Below are 14,033 nucleotides of genomic sequence, written 5' to 3'. Positions count from 1 at the left end.
TATACTGCGAACTATTGAAGAAGGGCAAAAAGCAGATTCCATATCTCTACATTTCTAAAAAGTATTAGACGCGATACCCCACAGCAGACTGTTAATGAAGGCACATGCGTACCGAATAGGCACACAGATACGGGGTGAAGCGAAATTCGCGCACTCGGGCTTCGCAGCGCGACTCCTCACATGCCCGCAGTAAAAAATCTCTCTTGAAATTTCGTCCGATGTGTGCATCCGGCAGAAAATGGACGTTAAAGAGTGGCAATGTGGCACAAGGGTAGTTACCACAAGTGGTAACTACCCTTGTGAGCACACGTTGTCACACTGCACAGTGGGTGCAGTGGGTAGTGTATTGGGTTAGCATACAGGAGGCCGTGGGTTCGAACCTGGGTTGAGACGCATTTCATACTGTAATTTACACCGTTTCTTACGCCACACGTATCCTAAATTTAAACATTTTGAAACGCTGAACGTAACAAATACGTAGTTAGACAAATAAGAAATACACAGTTGAAGCAAATGACCTGTCATAGGACAGAATAACTACAAAAACAATATCAATTTCGAGATGCTACAGATGCGCCTATTCCATGTAATGCGCATTACCTCTCTGACAGGTATTGTTCTGCATGATTCATACCGACATCGCTGATTGTGAAATGTTCTGTTTCGAATTTCACTGTGTCCCTAACGGTAATAGACGTTATGTTTCCACAATCCCATCAATAGAATAATAATAATAATAATAATAATAATAATAATAATAATAATAATAATAGAAATACGTACTAAAATGCATGCAGTTGCTAGACTCAGTGCTGAAAGGCATGGGCCCATGGTGATAACACAAATAGTAACCGAGTCTGGACATTATTAACAAAGCACATTGGTAGTCCTATTGGTAAAGTAAGACCCTAAAGAAATGTATGGACCCTAACGAGGCAAGAATAATAATTGCTACTAATCTCTGGGACCATTGGAGGAGGATACAAAGAAAACAAGTGGATGAGGTAACTGTGAAATTCCATGACAGGTAAAGGGCTTCTTTCGAAGCTGACCAATCTTCCATTTCTACAATTGTAGTATATAAGTGCAAGTTTTTTCTAGAGGACCCGCTGCAATCGCTGTTGATGATTAAGATGCCCGTACTGTACCACCTGCACTACATTTACCAAATAAAAAACATAGGCCTCAATCCAGAATCAAACCATCGACCCGGTCCATGCTAACCCAAAATTCTAGCCAATGTGCCAAGTGTACAGCACAAGGCTTGTGTGCTGACATGTGATTACAGTGTTGCCAGACTGCCACTTTAATGTCCTTTTTCTGCCGAATGTATTCGCTAAAAGAAATTTTTTTACAAATTTTTTTTTTATCACTGGCATGCGATTAGTTGCACTGCGAAGCCCGAGTGCGCGAATTTCGCATCACTCTGTATGTGATTGGCTCGAAGACTTCTTAAGTAATAAGAGCCCAGCTTGTTGTCCTCGACGGCGAGTGTTCATCGTAGACAGGGATAACAACAGGAGTGCCCCAGGGCAGTGTGATAGGACCGTTGCTGTGTAAGTGACCTGGCAGACAGGGCGGGCAGCAATATGCGGTTGTTCGCTGATGATGCGGTGGTGTACAGGAAGATGTCGATGATAAGTGACTGTTGGTTGATACAAGACGACCTAGACAAAATTTCTATTTGGTATGATGACTGGCAGCTGGCTCTTCATGTAGAGAAATGTAAGTTAATGCGGATGAGTATTAGTAGTGTCCTGCTTAACACATCGTTTAAATATCTGAGCATAGCGTTGTGAAGCAATATGAAATGGAACAAGCATGTGAGGATTGTGGTAGGGAAGGAGAATGGTCGACTTCGGTTTGTTGGGAGTATCTTGGGAAAGTACGGGTCATCTGTAAAGGAGACCGCATGTAGAACGCTAGTGCAACCTGTTCTTGAGTACTACTGGCCTGTTTGGGATGCATACCACGTCGGACTGAAAGAAGTTATCAAAGCAATTCAGAGGCGAGCTACAAATTTGTTACCGGTAGGCTGGATCGGCATGCAAGTGCTACGGATATGCTTCGAGAGTTCAAGTGGGAATCTCTGGAGCGGAAAAGATATTCATTTCGAAGGACAATACTGAGAAAGTTTAGAGCATCTGAAGCTGACTGCACGACGATCCTATAGCCTACATTTCGTGTAGGGACAACGAAGATAAGATACGAGAAATTAGGAATACGGAGGCATATAGATAGACGTTTTTCCCTCGCTTTATCTGCGAAAGGAACAAGAAAGAAAGAAAGTAGTTGTAGTGCAGGGTAACCTCCGCCAATGCCCGCCCGGTTAGCCGAGCGGTCTAACGCACGGCTTTCCGGAGCGGGAAGGAGCGCCTGGACCACGGACTTGTGTCGAGGTCCGGTGAACCAGCCAGTCTGTGGATTGTTTTTTGGCGGTTTTCCGTCTGCCTCAGCGAATGCGGGCTGGTTCCCCTTATTCCGCCTCAGCTACACTATTTCGGCGATCGCTGCGCAAACAAGTTCTCCACGTACGCCTACACCACCATTACTCTACCATGCAAACATAGGGGTTACACTCGTCTGGTGTGAGACGTTCCCTGGAGGGGGGGGGGGGGGGGGCACCGGGGGCCGAACCGCACAATAACCCTGGGGTTCGGTGTGGGGCGGCGGAGGGGTGAAGTGGACTGCGGTAGTCGTCGTGGGGTTGTGGACCACTGCGGCTGCGGCGGGGACGAAGCCTCTGTCGTTTCTGGGTGCCCAGTTAACATACAACCGTCCGCCAAGCATCGTACGGTGGCTTACGGAGTATGTGTGTAGATGTAGAAGCACACTTTCTACAGAAAATAACACCATGAAGCAACGATGAAGCCGTTCAAAAGTTCAAACCCAACATTCTTCTGTAGTGTGACTGAGGCAAACGGCGTTTCTTACACTGGAGCATCTCTGAAAGACTGCACCTGGCTTAGGTTTCTATCTTTCTTGAAGGATTCTTCGAACACCACTTTTTTTTGGTGTGGTTGGGGCGAAGTGAATTCTTTTCTCGGTTACCTACGTTGGCAGTCAGTCTTCGTCTCTAACACGCTTATGATGCTTCAACCCGTCCTTTAAAGAAACGTGCCATTTCGTGCCAGCCATCTTGGGATCTTTCAGCTGTGCATAAAAGTAAGAAGCCATCAGATTATGAAACAGAAGGGAAGCGAAGAAGCAGTTGGCTGCTCGGTCACTGGTAGTACTGGGTATTGTCTGCAGTTGTGATGCAGCGTAAGAGATCGAGTACACTGACCAAAGGGGATGAGCATATAATATCATCAACTAGTCTGCTTGACAGTTCTGGGGAAAAGCTGCCACGGAACAAAGTCAACATTTTATTTATGAGCAATACTTGTGAACAACAGGCACTCGCACTTTTCAGATCATGGCCAGTTCTATCGTAACACTAGTGTCCCTCACTGGAGATTGAGTATTCGTGACTACAGGGTTGAGAGTAAGAGCACAATGTTGTTCTATTTATGGAAATGCCAGCCGAAACATCGTAATTTGCAAAAGACGGCAGTGTTTCACACGAGTTGCCCCGCTAATTCCTGCTCATACATATTCTGCACGGCGGAGTCAATCTCGTTAGCCTGTTTCTGTAAATTAGTTGTGCAGGCGGAAGGTAGACGACGTGGCTATAATTGCCTGATTTTGGCCTAAACTAGGTAGAGGAGAATACTGAACGAACCCTAATGAGATGCTTTGAAACAAACTTAATTTGCTGAAACGACGAAGAAGCTCTTTGGAGCAAAATAACGAGGGAGAAATAAGTGGCAGAAGTACTCGTCTGCAGTCTGGGAGGACAGCCCTTAAGAGGCTTTGTGCAAATTACGCTGACGCTGGAGCTGCTGGAGGAGGGGCTCTATATCGAGAGAGAGAAAGCTAAGGGAAGACATCGTCTAATTAAAAAGCCAGTTACCAAGATAAAATAAAAAAAAAAGTTGAAATATGTGTGAAATCTTATTGGACTTAACTGCTAAGGTCATCAGTCCCTAAGCTTATACACTAATTAACCTAACTTATCCTAAGGACAAACACACACACACACACACACACACACACACACACACACACACACACACACACACACCCATGCCCGAGGGAGGACTCGAACCTCCGTCGGGACCAGCCGCACAGTCCGTGACTGCAGCGCCTTAGAAGATAAATTATTAGTGTGCAATATCAATATAATAATACCTGAAAAAGTAGGAATGACAGTAAATAGATCGTAACACTTACAGCTCAAGAAGAAGTGTCTGGTGATTAGAATAACATATAAGTCATGACAGACATGAAAGGAATGAAAATCTGTAAAATAATAATCTGACTCTAAAGATACTGAAGACACAAATTTCTTTTATCGATAATAATCTTGCTGATACTGAAAGCTACAGTTGACAATATTTTCAACACATACTGTATTACAGAAGAACACTCAGGCAAAGAGACGTACAATAACGAAACATCCTCTGTTATTCAGATATACCTCTCTCTCAACACCGCCCCCTCCACTCCCCGCTCTCGCTCTCTCTCCTTCACGCATTTTTGTTCACGGACGCAGGCGCGCGCACGCGCGCGCACACACACACACACACACACACACACACACACACACACACACACACAAGTACTCCAGCAAATAAATCACAAAAAATCACATCTTGGCGAAAACAAAACGATGAACTAGCGAGCGGCGAAAATAAGATATATACATCATCTCTGTTTATTAGAAAGTGCGATACCACGTGAGAGTGAGTTGAAGGTGAAAAAACTAGTTAATATAATTACAATCAACAAAGCAGAAAAAGGAACAAAAATGTGTAATACCACGGAAAACACAAGAACAAAACATGCAGCAAGTGAAACTTCCTGGCAGATTAAAACTGTGTACCCGACCGAGACTCGAGTTCGAGTCTCTGTCGGGCATACAGTTTTAATCTGCCAGGAGGTTTCGTATCAGCGCACACTTCGCTGCAGAGTGAAAATCTCATTCTGGAAACATCCCCCAGGCTGTGGCTAAGCCATGTCTCCGCAGTATCCTTTCTTTCAGGAGTGCTAGTTCTGCAAAGTTCGCAGGAGAGCTTCTGTAAAGTTTGGAAGGTAGGAGACGAGATACTGGCAGAAGTAAAGCTGTGAGGACCGGGCGTGAGTCGTGCTTGGGTAGCTTAGATGGTAGAGCACTTGTCCGCGAAAGGCAAAGGTCCCGAGTTCGAGTCTCGGTCGCGCCCACAGTTTTAATCTGCCAGGAAGTTTCATATCAGCGCTCACTCCGCTGCAGAGTGAAAATCTCTTTCTGAAAACATGCAGCAATTTTAATCTCGAAAAACTTGTTCGGAAGTACGAGGCCTTGATGAAAAGTAATGTCTCCGAATTTTATATGTGAAAACTCGTAAAGCTTCTTAAGAGAAAACAAATGTTATTCTATTATAAATGTCTATTCTTCATACCTTCACATTTCTTTATCATCAGTGTCACCCTGGTAATGAACACCCTTCTCTTCCCTAAATCGTTTCAGGCAAATGCCGGGATGGTTCCTTTAAAAGGGCACGGCCGATTTCCTTCCCCATCCTTTCCTAACCCGAGTTTGTGCTCCGTCTCTAATGACCTCGTTGTCGACGGGACAAAAAACACTTACCCAACCTAACACCCTTCTCCCAAAGAGAGAGCAGTTAGTTGATACCGTTAATGTCGTTGACGGATCCACAACCTGACCTTTGCCTGTAGCGGTTCATCACTATCAAAGTGAAGTCCTCGAAGGTGTTCCTTAAAGTCTGGAAACAGATGAAAATCGGACGGGCCAAATGGGGACTGAACAGCGGAAGATCGGTGACAGTGAATCCAAGGCGTCGGATTGTTGCTGAAGTCGCAGCGCTCGTTTGTTATATGGTATTTTCGTGCTGAAGGAGAGTGTGCTTCATTACGGACGAACTCTTTGAATTCGAAACTCGATTACAACCCGCTGTTTTTCACGCACCGATATAGATACGTTACACACCGCCACGGTACACACTACAATTCGGAGCTACCTAGCGGCAGAGGGCTGCAAATAGGTAGACTTAACGTTTGTTTTATTTAAAAAGCTTAAATAGCTTTCACATAAAGTTCTGAGGCATTACTTTTCGATGCGCCATCGTAATAGTTCTTTAAACAAAATGTTGATCTACTGCTGTCAATCTAGAAAAACGCGTAAAATCAAGCCAATCTGTGCAATTCACAGCTATGTAGTTTCAGCTGATTAAAAAGTACATGTTACAGTACTTAAGTTTAAAATAAATCAGAGATATCAATAAACTCCATAAATAGTGTTTACAGAAACAAAAAGAGACACAATGAAAATGGCACATAGCTGTTAAAACATGTTTCAGTATGGAATAGAAAGAAAGATACATTGCATTTCGCAGAAGGCATAGTATTAAAACTGCAAACTGTTACCGAGCATGATTTTGCGGTATTTACCGCATTGGATCTGCATTCAGCAGGAGCTGGACTGAAATCACTGTTCGACAATTCGGATTCAACTTTTCATGGCTTGTGTAAATGGATTAACTCGAATGCCACACTGGTATACATGAAAAGGACACAGCTGATTTATTTCCTGATCCTCGTCTTCTCTCCCCGTAACTACGTCGCTAACTAAGTTGTCGGAAGGACGTTAAACTTCCCTTCTTCTTTCTACGGTATTACTCTGTCGCGGTCCGCAGCTCGTGGTCATGCGGTAGTGTTCTCGCTTCCCGCGCCCGGGTTCCCGGGTTTGATTCCCGGCGGGGTCAGGGATTTTCTCTGCCTCGTGATGACTGGGTGTTGTGTGATGTCCTTAGGTTAGTTAGGTTTAAGTAGTTGTAAGTTCTAGGGGACTGATGACCATAGATGTTAAGTCCCATAGTGCTCAGAACCATTTGAACCATTTGAACACTGTCGCGACTTCATTATCATCGACGTGAAGGACTGTACCTCTTGGCCTGTTACGCCTCTCCCTCGTTGATGCAGTCTTTTTAAAGGGTAGTCAGTATTTCCTATTCCTCGGAAATTATGTTGCAAACCAATATTCGTGATTATGTTGTCTTCCACGCATTTTGCCAGCTGACGAACTAGGCTTGGCGATAATTTTCCGGTAAGGATGACCTAAAAACAGCCGGCCGGAGTGTCCGAGCGGTTCTAGGCACTACGGTCTGGAACCGCGCGACCTCTACGGTCGCAGGTTCGAATCCTGCCTCGGGCATGGATGTGTGTGATGTCCTTAGGTTAGTTAGGTTTAAGTAGTTATAAGTTATAGGGGCTGATGACCTCAGAATTTGAGTCCCATAGTGCTCAGAGCCATTTGAACCATTTTGAACATTAGCTGCCAGAGGCCATTGATTTATATCAACGGGGCACTAGCCTGTCTCCCGTCAGACTCAAAATCTCTAGTTACCCCACACAATACTGAGTTAGAGCTCCTGCTCAGTAGCCTCACTTTCGCGGCACGATTCCTTCAGTGCGGATGCACTAAAAGATCGAACTTCTACGGGAATCGGCGAGTAAAGAGAATAATGCGCAAGGGCGAGTACATTAGTGGTGAGTGGGACAAGTTTGGTACTTTTATGGTTTTAAATTGACATCACTGGAATGAGCCCTGTTCAGCTGATGTGTCAACGTTGTTTTATTTATAACCTCAAAAATACATTTCAAGATGGCGAGTCCGCTTGAAACGTCCACATTAGTTCTATTATTCGTTTTTTGATTGCTGAAGGCCCTTAATCGGGCAGGTAGGTTAGAAAATGTAAACAAAAGAAAAATTTGGAGTAGTAATTAAAATCCATGGAGAAGAAATAAAAACTTTGAGGTTCGCCGATGACATTGTAATTCTGTCAGAGACAGCAAAGGACTTGGAAGAGCAGTTGAACGGAATGGATGGTGTCTTGAAGGGAGGATATAATACGAACATCAACAAAAGCAAAACGAGGATAATGGAATGTAGTCGAATTAAGTCGGGTGATGTTGAGGGTACTAGATTAGGAAATGAGACAAAGTAGTAAAGGAGTTTTGCTATTTGGGGAGCAAAATAACTGATGATGGTCGAAGTAGAGAGGATATAAAATGTAGACTGGCAATGGCAAGGAAAGCGTTTCTGAAGAAGAGAAATTTGTTAACATCGAGTATAGATGTAAGTGTCAGGAAGTCGTTTCTGAAAGTATTTGTATGAAGTGTAGCCATGTATGGAAGTGAAACATGGACAATAAATAGTTTGGACAAGAAGAGAAGAGAAGCTTTCTAAATGTGGTGCTACAGAAGAATGCTGAAGATTAGATGGGTAGATCACATAACTAATGAGGAGGTGTTGAATAGAATTGGGGAGAAGAGAAGTTTGTGGTACAACTTGACTAGAAGAAGGGATCGGTTGGTAGGACATGTTCTGAGACATCGAGGGATCACCAATACAGTATTGGAGGGCAGCTTGGAGGGTAAAAATCGTAGAGGGAGACCAAGAGATGAATACACCAAGCAGATTCAGAAGGATGTAGGTTGCAGTAAGTACTGGGAGATGAAGATACTTGCACAGGATAGAGTAGCATGGAGAGCTGCATCAAACCAGTCTCAGGACTGAAGACCACAAGAACAACAACAACAACAACAACAACAAGGCGAGCAACCAATGAATATATACTATAGAATGTGCAAAGTGTATGGTGAAGGATGTATGAATCGTGCAAATTTTTACAGGTGGGTAGAGCACTTCAAAAATGGTCGCGACTCAGTGACTGACGAACACTGTTCTGGTCGAGCAGTTGCAGTTTCAATTCCTTCACTTGAAAATCGAATTGATGACATTATTCGTGCCGACGGCAGTATGACAGTGGAAGTGATGGTTGATAAGGTTCAAGTGTTGATATACTTCAAAGTATTATGTATGGCACAGTTCATAACATTATCTGTAACAAGCTGAAGTACCGCTAAACATGTGCAAGATGGGTCCCAAAGGAATTGACGCTACTACACAAGGAAACAAGGTTGATAGGGCGCACAGAGCTAAAGGAACGTTATGAAAGAGAAGATGAGCACTTCGTCGACAAAAGTTTAATTTGTGGTGAAACTTAGGTTCACTATTATGAGCCAGAATCAAATAGGCAAAGCATGGAGTTGAAGCACACCAACTCACCTGTCAAGAAAAAATTCAAAGCCCAAGCATCAGCAGGAAAATTCATGTTGACGGTGTTTTGGGATGGTGAAGGTCCAGTTTTCTGTGATTATGTCGAAGAGCAGCGTAGAATGAACAGCCAATACTACTCGGATTTACAGAATGAGATTTTCACTCTGCAGCGGAGTGTGCGCTGATATGAAACTTCCTGGCAGATTAAAACTGTGTGCCGGACCGAGACTCGAACTCAGGACCTTTGCCTTTTGCGGGCAAGTGCTCTACCATCTGCTTTACTACTCGGATTTGCTTTTAAACAAGGTAATCCATTAGAGAGACGTCGTGGCTCCCAGAGGAGAGGTATGACTCTCCAGCAAGACAACGCACGTCCTCATATTGCTCAACTAACCCGTGAAACCAGCGACAAAATGGGCTGGGAAGTACTGTCTCATCCCCCTTACATTCCTAATTTAGCACCTAAGGGTTTCCATTTGTCTGGTGCACTGAAGGAGGCATTACGTGGGAAGAGGCTCCAGGACAACTAGGACGTGAAAAAGGTTGTGGGAAATTGGTTCAAATATAGAGTTCTTTGCAGCCGGAATAAAAAAGCTTGTAGCCCGTTGGAATAGGTGCCTAAATATTCAAGAGGATTATGTTGAAAAGTAGAAAAAGTATTGTTTTGTAAAAATAAACTCTCCTTTCTCCAGACCAATTTCTCTCTTTAATTATTGAATGACCCACGTAATTAAGGCAATGATGGTCTTTAATTTCTTTGTCTCTTTATTGATACTGTTGGAATGAAAGTCTCGCAGAAGACCCACAACTAAGAAATAGTTGCTGCTGGCTGTTTGTACAACACTGAGACGCCGAAACCTACCGACACACCGCTGGTTGGTATTTGACCACTGAAAACTAATTTGAAAAGAAATGTTAGATACAGGAAGAAACTTGTCACTATTTTTCTCAAGACATCCAGCGTGGAGAAACTCTGGAATAACACATAGCACAATGACAGGCTCAAACATCTGCCTTTTAACTTTGAAGAATCCAGCTTCCACAGCACCACGCCAGTTCATACAACAACGAGAACTGTCGACATTTTACTAAAAGAATAGGTGCAATCAGTGGTTAGTCATCTTTTCTGATTTTATGTAAAATCACAGACCAGTTTCGAGAAGATGTTCTTCGCTTGAAGATGCTGAAACGTTTTCTATTTATTTGCAGTGCCCGTGTCAAATACGTTTTGAGATCCCCTGCTGATAGGACAGATAGTTTAATTTGTGGAAAGGGGTCAAAATGAGTGGCTGTCAATTGCACTAGAACAAACTACTTTATTCTTTTGACAAACATTACAAGAGTAAAGGAAACATTAAAAACAGAGCAAGCCAGATATTAATTTAGAACTTAATTCCCGACTAAATGCGCCATTCAATCTCACACCTCAAGGGCAAAACAACTTTAATTTAAAATAGGTTGAAGGCCAATAACTTAAGGCTCAAAACAATAATTTGAATTTTAAAAGGCAGAAGGCCTTCTCCTAAAATTTCTTTAAATCAGGCTGAAGGTCCAGACAATCTCACGCCCTAAGGGCAAAACAACTTTAATTTAAAATCGGCTAGACGTCATACATAAACAACAAGGACAAATAAGAAAAGGCAGCACATCAAACAGCGCTCAGAAGTTTGCAAGGGTCGGCCTGGAATTCAAACAATAATGCCCGCTTAGGTGAGACAGGCAGTCGCCCCGACAAATTCTCAATCCGACGGCAACGCAACCGACAGACTGTCAACGGACCAAGCGACAGGATAACTTCCACTCCACCCTACCAGCACGCAACAGGGAGTTCAATGGAACAACGCAGAAGGTATCGGCGCCCAAAACTCCACGCCGTGCTGGACAGACACAACACACCAAGGAAAATACAGTGCCTGAATTTAAGTCAACGGCCAGGACAGGTAACCGGAAAATTAACGGCCACAAGGCAGAAGATTCCGCTGGTGCACTTCAGTTCAAAATAATTAAGTTAAGTTAAACTGCACATGAGGGTGGCTAGAATTTCGCCAACTTGAAAACACACATTGTTGCTCATGGGAATGCCCCAACAGCCCACAACGAAATTCAAATGCAACAATGTGAGCAGTTGGGGCTGGCTGGTACATTAAGTAATGACTCAACTTTCGTGTCCAGGATCGGTGAGCCACGGACCTCGTAGCAATGGGAACAGCCCCTCACACTCGGACCGCGCGTGGACTCCGCCAGCGGGCCCGGCCAGATATGCACCATGGAGACTTCCTCGCTGCTCCACGCCAACCGACCAACTGCCTGCACACGGCACAGCCGGAAACTATAAGCGCGAAGATAGTACAAGGGTGCGAATATCGATCGATACAAGCTGCTGCGACTCGCGGAGAGAGAGGATAACAGCATAATCGCGATAACCGCAGGAGATTAATCACAGAATAGCAGCCAAGGTTTAGTGCAAAGCATAACACGAGCCAGCCACGGCTCACGTTCAGTTTTATCTGCTAATTAATAAACGCTGACCATCAGTAACTATTCCTTCATTATGTAACACTTTTTTAGCAGCGTGACCGGCCTCTATACAACTGTGAATAACTCTAGTGACCTGACACTATCGTCCTAATTTTTGTGTACATTGTGAACAACAACGATCCTCTCACATTTCCTTGTACATTTGACTGTACTCTGTCTTCTGACCATGTCGTCTTTTTAACAACGACTTATTGAATTCTGTTAGCTGGTACCTAAGCACGTAATCTGTTTACTAGCCAACGGTGTGGACTGTAGTGAAACGTAATACGTAGCTGTTAGGGCCAAGGTAACTAACGCAATTTCAACATTACCTTAATAGCCGTTACTCAATGAACTTAATAAATAGATACATGTTAAGATTTACTCCTGCCATTTTCTCATTTCTGTTTTAATAGTACCTGTTCCATGTTCCTCGTGTACAGGGCGTAGTAGAAGTACTTTTCAATTTTCGGCGACCGATTCCTGGCCTGAAAACAAGTTCATACAAACATTTGCCCGAAAATCATCCATTTTCTACGGGGGTTGGAATTTGAATAGTGGCAACTATTTATTTACAGCTCGTACAACATAGATACGTTTTCCAAATTTTTACTAACCTTCTTAGTAGTCACCAGCATAGTATATAACCCATAGCTAGAGATATGGAAGTTGTAGGATGCCCGTATGCCAGTTGTCTTGACAGTTCGAGCGGCGCGGTCTATTGCTCGACGAATTTGTAGCAGATCTGAAGCGAATAGCTTGAAGTGTTTCCTTTAGTTTAGAAATCGAGTTGAACTCACAAGGGCTTAAGTCAGGGGAGTGCAGTAGGTGGTATAGCACTATGCTGGTAACTACTTCCAGTAAAACTTTGAAACACATATCTATTTTGTACGAGCTGCAAATAAATAGTTGCCACCATTAAAGTCCCAACCCTTATTTATTAAAGACGCCAGAAACTCTAGCGTTAAAAGGTTTTTTGTTTAGCTTTTCACATTTAACCAAATATAACATTGATGTTGATAATTCATGGCAATGTTTGCCGACAAGATAAAGAATGCAACCTTTTAACACTAGATTGCGTACTCACGGCAGTTCTCCTTGGCCGTTTCTTGGTACGACTTGGAAAAAGAGAAAAATTAATGAATGATCGATGATGCGTCGGTTCTCGATTGTGTTTAGGAGACGTACGGATTGATTGCGTGAAAATAGTTTCTCAAATGACCTCTTAACCCGGATTGCTTTCACGCAATCAGACTCTTCAATGAAATTACCTAAGGGACCTATTTGAATAATAAAAAAAAATTGGAAATGAATGCAAAACAGTGAAATTTTGTAAAAAAAGTTGTCAGATCGTAAACTGAACACGTTAATGGTCTCCCAAATACAATCGACACACCGCGATAAAGAGCGAACCTGTAACAAAGTTCATTTAAACATAAACATTATTTGTGGTTAATTTAAAGAAAAGAATAAGCGTAGATTTTTTGTATAGTGGAGGAAAAGTATATTCTCAAAGAAGAAAGGCATTAAACTATAAACATTACCAAATTTACAATGAATACAAAACTTACATTTTTATGTTTTTCTCATACATGGAGCAGTCCAACAATCGCTGCTTTTGTATGTGTGATATTTTGTAAAAATTAAATGTCCTGGCGTGCGCGTAAGTATTTTTTTTTCGTCACTAAGTTTACAAAAGCGTTTTCTTTCTTGATGATAACGTGGTTTTTCACACTAAACTTGTAGCGGTGCTACACAACACGTCTTAACAAGTCGGCAACCAAACATCAAAGGTAATGAAGTACATGTTAACATATCGGCGACCAGAAGTACAACTAACTATATAGACTCTAGAATTTTCCTAACAAATGATAAATTGTTCTTTCTTCTGTTTCGGAGCTTCTTGCTATCAAGCGCTGCGGCAATGATTTTAAATATCTGCGCCCAGCGAGTCATAGTATTTAAAAGTACCTTTTAAACGCTGGCCGCGCGTCTTGGTATAGGCGCACGTTATAAACAGATTTCGTTTCTTTACTCTCGCGTTGTCATGCTTAGTATCATTACAAACTACAGCTCGGTGGCTGTCCTTTTCTCATACGCAAAATGTCTGAAATCCAATAATATCACATTGCTTCCCGCGTGAGGAGCGATGACTCCGTCAGGATCATCGCGACTCACGCGTAGTCGTGATATTATTGCTTTCGTGAAACAAGTTAGTATTACTTGCAAAAATGCTTTACAATAGATTTTACACATTACATCAGGTAAAGTGGTTAACATACAGAGTATCGGGTAAGTATATTCGTACGACTGATATTGATAGTAATTTGTCCATAGCGTAACTACATGACAA

Source organism: Schistocerca cancellata, chromosome 3, assembly GCF_023864275.1.
Source record: "Schistocerca cancellata isolate TAMUIC-IGC-003103 chromosome 3, iqSchCanc2.1, whole genome shotgun sequence".
NCBI lineage: Eukaryota > Metazoa > Arthropoda > Insecta > Orthoptera > Acrididae > Schistocerca > Schistocerca cancellata.
This window is presented reverse-complemented; position numbering follows the sequence as displayed.